This window comes from Alligator mississippiensis, chromosome 11 (genome assembly GCF_030867095.1).
Source record: "Alligator mississippiensis isolate rAllMis1 chromosome 11, rAllMis1, whole genome shotgun sequence".
In the NCBI taxonomy this organism is placed as follows: domain Eukaryota; kingdom Metazoa; phylum Chordata; order Crocodylia; family Alligatoridae; genus Alligator; species Alligator mississippiensis.
Genome location: NC_081834.1, coordinates 61286661 through 61298446, shown reverse-complemented (window position 1 = coordinate 61298446; position 11786 = coordinate 61286661). Strand labels below are relative to the sequence as shown.

The 11786-nt window shown below is 57.7% G+C and overlaps 1 long non-coding RNA gene across 1 annotated transcript; it reads left to right on the top strand.

Moving 5' to 3' along the window:
* Positions 1–8169: 8169 nt before the first annotated feature.
* Positions 8170–10123, top strand: LOC132243903 (uncharacterized). The gene is made up of 2 exons (XR_009455474.1): positions 8170–9025; positions 9887–10123. It is a non-coding gene; the product is annotated as an uncharacterized LOC132243903 (long non-coding RNA).
* Positions 10124–11786: the final 1663 nt, after the last annotated feature.

Genomic DNA, 11786 nt, shown 5'->3' with positions numbered 1-11786 from the left:
CAGACTTCCCTGCTGCCACACTTCACAACACTGATGTCCAAGTTGGAGTTGCTAAATATAGAGACTCCCCTCAAGGAGTTCACTGGGGGTGATATGCAAGTCTCACACCACTAGCATCCTCCTTCATCTGCACCGGGTATTACTTGAAAGCTGCAGTCACGGACCAGGACACTATTGCCCTAGATATACAAATGCAGAGTAGAGATAGTTCCCACCCTACAGGAGCTTGCAGTGCAAGGACCTGGTTTCACAAAACCCAGCAGCATAGAGCCAAAGCAGCATCTCGGAGGCTGCTGCCAATGTAGTGCCAGACCCCGGCTGTTCCCAGCTTGGGCGAGGCGAGAAGGGTCGTGCAGTCATCGTTCCTCCGCCCTGCACAGCCAGGACCAAGCACAGTGACAGTCTGCAAGTTCCTGAAAGAGGCAAGGGACTGCTCACTGGACGTCTGCCCCAGATGGAGCACAGGCCGGACCCTGGAGGGATACGCCACGTGCAATGTGGTGCAGTAGGGAGCAGCTCTGTGTCTAAGGCACAGTTTTCCAGAGATCCCTGGATGCAGCAAGACTCCAGCTTTCCCCACTGTGGGCCTGTGCACTCATGGCACAGCAAGACTCAGGGGCGGGAGCTGTCCCTGGCATGTTTTTACATGATGAACAACACGCCCAGGCACTGCCCTTCTCTTCTGGCAGGGCTCAAGGTTATGGCAGCTCTAATGCAGCCTTCAGTTTAGTACCCAGAAATGGGGCTCCAGCAGTCCACCATCCCGGTCCCTTGGATAGCGATGTGGTTATGAACAGTTCTTGTGAACACATGCTCCTGTCCTGTTAACAACAGGGCTAAGCAAGATGCTGCTCCAAGCTGGACTGTCTCCTACAGCTTAATCCCTCTAAGTAAGATCACCCATATAGTAGCCAAACATCTGGCTTGTATTTTATTATGAGTTTTGGCTTCCACATGGAGAGTCATTTCCTCTGAAGCATACACTCAATATTATGCAAAGGCTTCCCATGCTCATTCTCCACCGCTGCCAGGCACTGTGCTCTGTAGGATCGTTCCTGCAGTACATGGCAGGAGACGTAACAAGTGGAAGAGGCTGCAGATCTTCAGGGTGATCAATAACAGTGTCCTGGAGATCACCGGGGATCTTGCTCCAGAGGACCCGGCGAATGGGAGCTCTGTCGCCCTTCGGACGTATGCAGCCACTCGTGGAAGTGTCCAACCCCCAACCGCTACACGAGCTGGGCCTGGGACCCGGGAGTCCAGGGGTGGGAGCTGCGACCTTGGTGCCCATCGAGGGCAGCCACAGCTGTCCATGCCCTGCCATCCCCATGGGGCCTCGAATCTGCATGGGCTTTGCTCAAGCCGGTGGGCACCAGCCCAGTGTGAGTCCTGACCTGCCCCAGGCGATCTGCCCCAGCCCAAAGCATGCTGGGAGATTGCACCAGGCAGCAGAGCCAGGGGGCCTGAGTTATCTCCCTGCTCTGGGAGAGGGAGTCGGGGGCAGGCCAGGAGCCCGGACCCCTGAGCTCCCCTTGCTCTGGCAGGGGCTGGAGGGTTACGAGGGGGATCTGGGAACCCAGGCACCTGGGTGCCCTCCCGCACCCCAGCAAGCGCTCACCCACCTGAGTTCGGTCTTCAGCTCCCCCGCCACGTCTCTGCCCCCCACGGGGAGAAGAGAAGGGGAAGCAGAAAAGCTGGATGGGGAAAGGGCAAGAGGGGCTGAGCCCAGGGCAGGGCACAGAGCACCTCTGCCTGGACGCCCAGCCTTGCGCTGGGCACCAGGGGCGCCCGCCCCAACTACATCATCCCAGCCAAGGCTTTTTCTAGCCGGGGCTTCAAAACCTCCAAGGATGGAGATTAGAGAGCCTCTGTGGGAGCCTGTTCCTGTGCTTTACTAACCGCCTCCTGAGCTTTTCCTCTGATCTAACCTAAACTTGGCTGGATGCAACCTGAGACCAATACCCCTTCTTATACCTAGGCCAACGTCTGCCCGCAAAGGCCAGCCACCTCTCCTATTCCCGCTGTACCCAGCCTGACACCCCCACAGCCAGCTGCAGCTCCTGTCCCCGCTATACCCAGCCCATTGCCCCAGAGCCAGCTGCAGCTCTTACCCTTGTTTTCTGCAGCTGGTCACCCCTGCCAGACCCAGCCACAGCTCCTACCAATTATACCCAGCCTGATGCCCCCCAGATCCAACTTGGGGCAGCAGGGAAACTGAGGCAGGAATGGCGTGACCCGCAACCCAGCAGCAGGTTTCCAGCAAGTGGGGTGAGCACCCAGGTGTCCGGGTCTCCAGGCCGTGCTGCCCTCTGGCATTGCTAGGTCAGAAATCTGAAATTATTGTATGGGAAGCTCAAATCCATGGATTTTCTGCAAAACTATCCTACAAAAAAAGCGTGCAAATAAATCTTGTTCTTGCCGTAACATCCCTTTGCCGTATGCTGTTCTCATCACGTCCTCAGTCTTGATCAACAGCTTCTTGGAGGCGGTGGTGGCGGTGGCAGGCCCTGCCCCGGGCCCACACAGCGCGTCCCCAGCACCGCAGCCTTGGGGAGGCCATTGACCAGTGCCGTCAAGCCTGGCTACTCACACGGCTGGTCCAATATCTCAGCCCGAGCCCAGTCTGGCCCGCTTGCAAGACAACTGCCGAGTCCTGTCCCCAGCAACGCTGGGCTGGGAGTGGGGGAGAGGAGACTTGTCCCCACCTGGATGTGGACGTGTGCAATGTGCCCAGATGTGCTTCCCAGATGTGGGGGTAGCAGCTGGCCTAGAGGACCTGCTGCAGCTGGAGCCTTTGGCTGCACCAGGCCAGGGCGCTGAGGGGGTTGAACCCTGACCCCATGTTCCCGGCGGGGACGTGGTCAATCCCCCACCCCGGGGCACCTGGAAGAAGGCCCCGGCCCAGCCCCGTCTCCTGGGACTGCAAGGGCGGGCAGCCGGCACTGCCCCGTGCACAGCACAGAACCGGGGGCCAGTTTCAGGCTGGATGTAAGGAAGAATTTCTTTATTATCTGAGCCCCCAAGGTCTGGAATAGCCTGCCGCCGGAGGTGGTTCAAGCACCTACTTCGAACACCTTCAAGAGACATTTGGATGTTTATCTTGCCGGGATCTTACGATCCCTGCTGACTTCCTGCCCCTGGGGCAGGGGGCTGGCCTCGATGATCTTCTGAGATCCCTTCCAGCCCTAATGTTTATGAATCTATGAATCAATGAATTCATGCCACAAAAAAATGCGTGTGCACTTTGAAGATACAGCATCATCTGTTGAGCATCATGCACACAGGGTCGGGACCAAGAGCTTTCAGCGTTGCCCAGCCAAGGTCATTGCAGGCCCGGCTGCCCGTGCTCTCTGGCCTGCTCTGTCTTCCTGGACCTGGTCCTGGGGAAGACTCCAAGCAAGGTATCCTAGAGGGGACCCTGCCGCAGTGGTCAGGTGGGATGAACGGGGACCCTGATTTCTTGCCGTGACCCCAGTGACTCCATTGCAAGAAGGAAAAGATGGCGGGATACAGCAGTGCCCTGCAGAACAGGGCCTGTGACCAGCCATGGCCTCTCCAGGGGAGTTCAAGCCCTGGCACCTCATGTGGACGTGCTCTGGTAAGATGCTCACGGCAGGACTGGTCCTGAGCACCCAGAGAGCAAGGGCAGGATGACCCGGACATTTCCCAGGTCACCTTTATATCCCATGGTGACAAGAGCGGGGAAGAGGGCAGGCTTGGATCCCACAAGCTGCCACAGCGCTGAGGGACCCCATGTCCTCACATTTACTGGGATCTCTGCATGTGTCAGGCCAGGGAGCTGGACCCCAGAGGTGAAAGCTCCCACCTGGACGGTACCTGCATAGAAATCCTGATGTGATCTGCCACCTGAAACCTGGCCCTGACCCGGCCTGAGGAAGGGGTCAGACTCCTCTGGGAAGTGGAGGGGGAGAAAACCCTCAGGGCAGATGGGAAGCAATGACTAGGGGAACGTGCAGGATGACGTGCTAAAGCAAACCCAAGCACCTTCTCTTCAGTGAAGCCCTTATGTGAGCCCAGGGAAGGTTTCATCAGGATTTGCAGAGAGCAGAGAGGCCTGAGGATCTGGCCCCGGGGCTCGGGGTTACCCGGGACCCTGCCCCAGGGCTGTCCCTGTGCTTCGCTGCCGGCCCCAAGAGTCACGGTCAAAGGTCGTCCGGGGCTGGGGACCCCCGCAGGCCAGGCCAGACCCCCGGCGCCCACAGCCCTTGCCCCAGGGGGATGAACACTCTGGTTGCCGTGGCAATGGTCCTGTTGCTTAAAAGTGTGACATCACAATCCCCAGCCTAACTGTCAGCCCGGCTCCGCCCAGCGCGCTCGTGGCGTCGCCGCAGCCAGTCGCACGTCCCGGTCGGCAGTGTTTGCGGAGTTAGTTGATTCGCTGTTAGTTGGTTTGTTATGTTTGTTAGGTCGTTAGTTCGATAGTTTGTTATTTCAGTAGTTCATTAGTTCATTCATTCGTTAGGTAGTTCGTTAATTTGATAGATAGTTTGTTACTTCATTAGTTCGATAGTTTGCTAGTTCAGTAGTACATTAGTTCAGTAGTTAGTTCATTAGGTAGTCACTTCTTTGGTTAGATAGATCGTTAGTTCCTTCATTAGTTAGACAGTTAATTAGTTCCTTAATTCAGTAGATCAGTAGTGTATTTGTTAGTTAGTTAGTTAGTTAGTTAGTTTAGTTAGTTAGTTAGTTCAGTAGTTAGTTTCCTGTCGTTCCCCACCCGAGCGGCGGGAGCGCGCGCCTGCAGGAGCCGTGAGTGCCCGTTCACGGGACTCACGGTGCCGTGGTGGGGCAGGGGCTCAGGCTGTGCCAGGCCCAGGATGCGGCCCCGGGCCTCGTCCCTGCTCTCGCCAGCCCGGCTCCTCTCGCCCTCCTGCAGCTCAGGGCTGTGTTTGGTGCAGATGCTGCGGCGCGAGAAGCTGCCACCGCTGCGCCTGGGCTCCAGCACCCCGGGTGAGGGCTGGGCACGGCCCCCACGGCACCAATGGGGGTGGGCGGCACGGGAGGCTTCAGGCCCGGCAGGGTTTGCCTGGCAGGCCAAGCCCCGCTGTGCCAGGTCCAACCTGGACAGACCCGGCTCCGTGCCCCCAGCTGTGCCCCCTGCTCCACACCAGCAAGGTCCTGGAGACGGGGAGCAGGACTGGCCCCCACGGGCTCCTCACTCTGCCCCGGTCCTGGCCCTGCCCCTGCCCGAGTCTTGCCCGTGGCAATGGCCCTGCTGCCCTCTGCTCCCTTGCAGGGGGGGCCACACGGGCTCTGGGACCCCCGTCCTCACAGCGGTGCTCAGTCCCCCCAGCCTGATGCTCAGCCCTCGTCTCCCCTCAGCACCAGATGCCACCCTGGGCGCAGGCAGGCGGGCAGCAGACAGACTCCCCGCCATTAAGGGCGCTGCGGATTTACCTCCCCTGGGGGCAGGCCAGGAGCGGAGGGAGCCTGCACCCGGTGAGTTTGGGTCGCCTGAGCTGGGGGACTTGTGCGGTTGCGTGGGGACGGGGCAAGGTCTCTGCATGGGGGCACCCCCTCTCCCTCCTCAGTCTCCATTCCCAGGGGTCGAGCGGATCCAGCCCCTCCAGCCCCACAGCACTTTCTTCCACCCTCCAGATGCCTGTTTGGGCCAGGAGACCCCTCCCCAGCCTTACTGCCCCTCATCCCTTCGTGCCCTGGCACGCACCCACTCTGGCAGCAGAGTGGGTGCAGCTGACGCGGTGCCCCTTGTCCCCCCAGGACCAGGAGCAGTGCCGGGGGGAAGCGGAGGGGTGGGGGAGACCCTCCCAGCTGTGCGGGGCAGCTCTGCCAGGGCCGAGATGTGGCCGGACCCTCCCGCTGCCGTGAGTCTCTCCCCTGACCAGGGGTGTGTGGGGTCTGATCTGGGAGTCAGGGGTCTCTCCCCAGGTGCCCTGTGCCCCTGCCACCTCCATGCATGGCATGAGATCCCGGGGGAGTGTCTCGCTCTCTGCCGACTCCACGGGACCTGCAAGAATAAGGGAGAGGGTCGTGGGCTCATCCCCCAATCCCAGGGACAGTCCTTCCCAAACCAGAGTGTCGGAGGGCACCTGGGACCCTGAGTGGGAGGTGGGGGCTCACCTGAGATGGGTAGTAACAGCCAACCCCTGGCACCCCCAGGACCCAGGTCTGGGATCCCTGCCCAACCCCAGGGCTCTGGGGGCTGCCATCCCTGCACCCTGGGGAGATGGGGAACTCACTGCCCAGGGGAGTCCATCGCCCCAGCAGCTCTTTCCTTCCCCAGGCGGAGAAACCCCGTGGCAGGCAGCGCCGTCAGCAGGTGAGCGGGACCCAGGCGGGCTGGGGGCTGTGAGGGAGACCGAGTGGGCTGGGCATGGCTGCATGGAGGGGTGGACCAGAGGGACAAGGCTGGGGCTGGGCTGGGGGATGACGGGTGAATGCATGGCCAGAGGGACAGATGGGGTCAACCGGTGGCTACGTGTGCAGACAGGCCATGGCGTGACGTCTCCCTAACCTGCGCTGTCTCGTTTGCTGCAGCTGGAGCTGGAGGCGCTTCGGGCCCGGCTGGCACAGGCAGAGCAGGACATGGAAACTGTGCTGTCCTGGTAGGTGTGGGGCTGGGGAGGGAGCTGGCTGTTCCCGTTGTGCAGCACAGGACTCGGGGCACAAGCCCAGGGCCCATCCCACCTTCTGTGCATGTTTCTGCCTGGGGAAGGGGTGTTTTCTGGGACAGCACCATCCATCTCTCTCAGCCCAGTAATGGTTTTTCGTCTCCACAGCGCACGGCAAAGGGAGGAGCGGCTCCGGGTGAGTTTGCATGAGGGGCAGGGGTCCTCAGGGCTGTGGGGCAGGGGAGGGAAGAGGTTGAGGCCAAGCTTGGCCAGGCTGGGGGACATCCCAGAGGCTGCTGAAGCTGAGAGCAGAGTCCCGACACATGGCGTGCGGGGAGAGGAGGGACCTGATGGGTGCGCAGGGAGGTAACGCTGGTGGGTGCGGGGCCCGATACGCTGGGCGCAGGCATGGGCAGGCTCTGACGTGCTGGGGGGATTCTCGTGCAGGCCCAAGTGGAGGTGCTGAGGAGCCAGAACCTCTTCCTGGTGCTGGCCCTCAAGGCGCAGAGGGAGCAGGGCTGCGAACAGGACGACAGCCCCACGGAGGTGAGTCCTTCTGCATGCCCCTGCCCCGGGGGAGGGGGAGTGTGCGTGTGCCCGTGTGTGCACAGGGCAAGGCTGGCCCCTGCTGTGCCAGCCCTGAAGTGGAGGGGACGGGGGGTTGCCCTGGGGGGAGGGCTTGTGTGTGCAGCGCTGGGCACCATGTGAGCTGTGTGGATGGCACAGTGGGACCGGTGGGGTGACAGGTCTGTGCTGCACTGACCTCCCCTGCTCCCTGGGTTACTGCCCCCCAGCCTCCCCACATACTCCACCACATGCCAGCGCTGGCCCACGGGCTTGATTTTCTCTTCACTGCTATGTTACTTTTTCATTTGCACCAGACTCCCATGGATATGGAGGGGATGGCGGAGGAGTGCTGGCCACCCTGGAGGGGGTAAGTCGGGGACAGAGAGGGCAGGGTGAAGTGCGGGGCTGTCCTGGGTAGCTGGTGGGCTCTGGGCCAGGCTATGGCATGTTGCAAGTGGTGCTGTTTGCAGGTAGGGGAGTCCTTCCTTCTCCGGTGCTGGTGGGGATGGATTCAGTCCAGGACCCATTTCTGACCAGCTCCTTTTTGTGCAACCAGGAGCATTAGCCTCTGCCAGGAAACGGAGGCAGGGTCCCATGAGGTCAAGGGGACGCAGAGTTTGACAGAGGCGAGTCTTCGTTTGAGTGCTCGCCTCCATGACGGGCAGGGGTTCTGGAGAGAGGGGAGGCCGAGGCATGGGCTGGTGGAAGTGGTAGGGCTTGGGGGTTTGGGGTGTCTGCGAGGTGACCAGTGTCTCTGCCTCCCACCCCCAGTGCAGACACAGCGGCAGAGGGGAGGAGGCGAAGGTGGGGAGCACTGAGCAGGTGAGTTGCCAGGACTTTACCCCGGGGTTTGGAGGTCAGAGCTTCTGGCCCAGGTCAGGCCTGCTGGGACAGAAATCCCCGCTGAACCAAGTGTGAGAACCACGTACTGCTCCCAGTTGAGGAGACTCTCCTTTACCCCGTGGTTGTTCCTGGGTGTGAGCAGAGGGGCCGAGATCCAACCCCATCCCGCTCACACTAGTTTCTTCTCACCTGGCCTGCACCCCACCCTGCGCGTGCCCTGATTCTGCCCTTCTCCCACAAGTTTCACCTGGCCTGGATGGTCCCATGCTGTTTTGCCCCCAGATGAACAGCTGAACTCCTCCCCTCCCCATGCCCCTCCGTCCTCCCTGTTCATGATGCATCTGCCACTGTGATGAGCACCCCTGAACTTTCACTACAGTTTCTATACTTCGAAAACAGCTTTATATGTTTTAAAAAATATATTTTATCTAACCAAGGACATAAAATAGGTTGTTTAGGCTAAAAAAGATCGCTTGTTGCTTAGTTGTTTAATTGCTGGCCTCGCTAAAAAAAAAAGCTATATCAACAAAGTCCCAGAAAAGGAAGGGGGGTTACTTGGGAGAGAGCTGGAAGGGCGGTTACTTGCTGGGCTTGCTACACATTTCATCACATCAACAAGTTTAACCTGTTACATAGCTATATAAGGCAGACGCCCACTGGGGTGGGGGTGCTTACTTTATAAACGATTGCCAAACACCACTTTCTACACAAAAATAAAGATTAAGTTAGATCCTTCACTCCTGTGTGTTTATTGACACAAGCGCACCGGACACGAACTCACTGTCCTTTGGAGACAACAATTTCTGGCGACCCAGATGGGACCCTAGCTGACTGCCTTGCCCGGTCCACCTTTTCGGCTCCGGCAACAACTGTGGACGGCGCGAGGGCCAGGCACCACCGACCTTATTCGTCGGAGGTCTGACCGTCTCCTGGTTGCCTGATGGAGTCGTGGAGGGGTACAATGGCGCAACGCTCGAAGGACCAACTTAATCGGGCGGGGCGAGGGAGGTTTCAACGGACTGGTGAGTACTTCTTTCCATATTTTGAGCAGGTTGGGGAAGAGACGGCTTTAAAAGTTCCGACCGTGTAGACGCCCTAGGCGAGTGAGATCGGGTGGCAGCCCCGTGAGCTCCCTTTGATCAGTTTGGTTCTGAGGCTGAGCAGCGGTTGCCGTCCGGTAGTCGGACAATGGGAAGTAACCAGTCCAAGATTCCACCCTGCAGTCCCTTAGGATGCATTTTGAAAAACTGGCCAAAGTTTGGAAGCGACCCTATGATGAAACAACAGATGATTCGGTATTGCAATACATGTTGGCCACAGTACCAACTTGCGGATGCTGCAGCCTGGCCGGAGAATGGGTCTTTGGATTATAGCACAATCTTGCAGTTAGTTGTTTTGTAGGCGCCAAGGGAAGTGGGATGAGATGCTTTATTAGAGGCATATATGACTTTGTATAGGGATGGGGTTACACAGAAGTCGTGTGGGATATTTAGGGGAAGCGGGGTAATGGCTTTACAGGGGGTCACCACAGTATGTCCAGAGGAGCCGGAGGAGGGAGACGTGCAGTTGCTAATTGCTCCCACGGCTCCCCCATCTCATCCTGTGAGCCCTGCGTCACCACAGGGGACTTCCACTTTCTGCGCAGAAATAAAGATTAAGTTGGATCCTTCACCCCTGTGTGTTTATTGGCACAAGTGCACCGGGCACGAACTCACTGTCCTTTGGGGACAACAACACCAAGTCTCTGGACTCGGGCCTGCACATAGGATGCCCGCCAAAAGACTTTGGCACAAATTACAAATGGGCACCCACAGACTCCCCACATTGGCATTGGGAAACGGTCCTATACTTCCCATCCCACCCTGCAATTCCACCATCTCTAGGTCCTTCCCATGGGAACAGCACTGAGAGAGACTGCATTTGGCATCTGCCTTTCACCCTCTTCAACGTGGGGACATCCTACAACACCTTTGTGGCTACAAGTTCCAGACCTCCAGCATGACGGGGCTCCAGCACTGTGCCCTGACCTGTCGGCAGTGGATTGATAACCGTGTGTCCTTCCATATATTTCGATGTGATATTTTTCTCTGTCTCTCTTAGTAAAGGTGGTTCTTGATGAATGTGCTCCACGTGTTTTGTTTGCCCCCGTTTCCCCATGGGTGAGGTCAGACAGGGGATTCCCTGCTTTCGTGGGTGCTGATTTCTGTGAAATCATGAAGGGTGCAGAGAAAGGGAAGAGGTGCCGAGCCATGAGAGCCTGAAGTCAGTCAGATGTCGGGTTCTAGATGAAATAAGATCGGAAGAGGCTTGTGCTCTGTCTGTCTGTCTATTTGGAAAGCTTATGCTCTCAATGCATATTTGTCTTATTTAATTAGCTGATAAAGGTGCAACTCTACCTTGCTTTATTAATGAAGGAATCAATGGCCCATTTTTCCAGGCACTGCGTGGCATCCTGCTTACACTGCACAGCGGTACAGCCTCAGCATCTCCACCTCATCACATTGGCATGCTCCAAGGATGTGGCCCCCAGCAGTGCCACAGCAAGGAGGGGGGCAAGTGGGGCGACTGCCCTGGGTGCCGAAGCGAAGGGGATGCCAAGAGGCGCTCCCCAGCTGGGGCGGGAGCAGGACGGAGCCGTGAGGGGCTTATCTGGGGAGATGGGGATGGGAAAAGGGTGGCTTCTGCCGCTGCATACACTCCTGGCAAGCATGGGGGGGTGCCCCCCCGATCTGTGCAGGGGGCTAGGGCGGGCTGCCACTGCGGGGTTTGTCCCAGGCATCAAACTTTGGTGCTTCGGCACTGGCCTCTAGGGTGGATCTACCTAAGCCACGTTCTGGGTTCCAGATCTCTGGGAGTCTCCCCAGCCTGGGCAGCCCCTCCTCCCAGCCTAACTCCTCCCCTGCTCAATTTTCCTTCCTTCCTCCTCTTTCTCCCTGTTATACGTTTAATTAGCTCATAGAGCATACTGTTATGTATGCATGTGTCATGGGGTTGTAATTCCTGGGTTCATCCTGTGCCTCAGGGTACCTGCTGGTTGTTGCTGGGGGCTGTAGGGGCCAGAAAGAAATATTTATTCCCCTTAAAGGCAGAACCTGGCCTCTGATACAGTGCTCAGTTCTTGGTTTGGGGCCTTCCTTTGAAGCCTCAGAGAGCAGCTGGCTATTTCCAAGCTGAAACATTAAGGAAAAGGGGGGTAGCGGCAAGATGACACAAAGTGATTTCAGGTGGGAAAGACCCAGGTGGACTGCGAGGAACTACAGAAGGATCCTGCATGATTGAGTGACTGGGCAATGAAATGGCAGATAAAAATCCAGCATTGATAAGTGTAAAGTGATGCAAATGGGCAAAAATAACCCATGCTTTACCTATTATGGGCTATACATGAGCTGGTACCACACAGGAAAGAGATCTGGGAGTAATTGCGGACAGCTGGCTAAAAAATACCAGCTGGATGGCTAAAGAAGAGAATTGTGAATGAAAAAAAAGTCTCAGGATTCCCCTTTATAAACCCATGGTGCCCCCACACACTGAAGACTGTGCCCAGGTCTGGTCTCCGCATCTCAAGAAGGAAATCGAAGAACTAGAGAGGGGCACCAAGAATCATGAGTGTCACAGAGGGGCTTCCTTCCACATGAGAGCCGGTAAAAGAGGCCAGGTCTATTCAGTTTAGAAAAGACCTGCTTGAGGGGGACCACGTGAAGGGTTTACAAGATACTAAATGGGGAAGAGTAAGTCAATAGGGATTTATTATTGACTCTCTTGCAGTACAAGAACTGGGGTGCC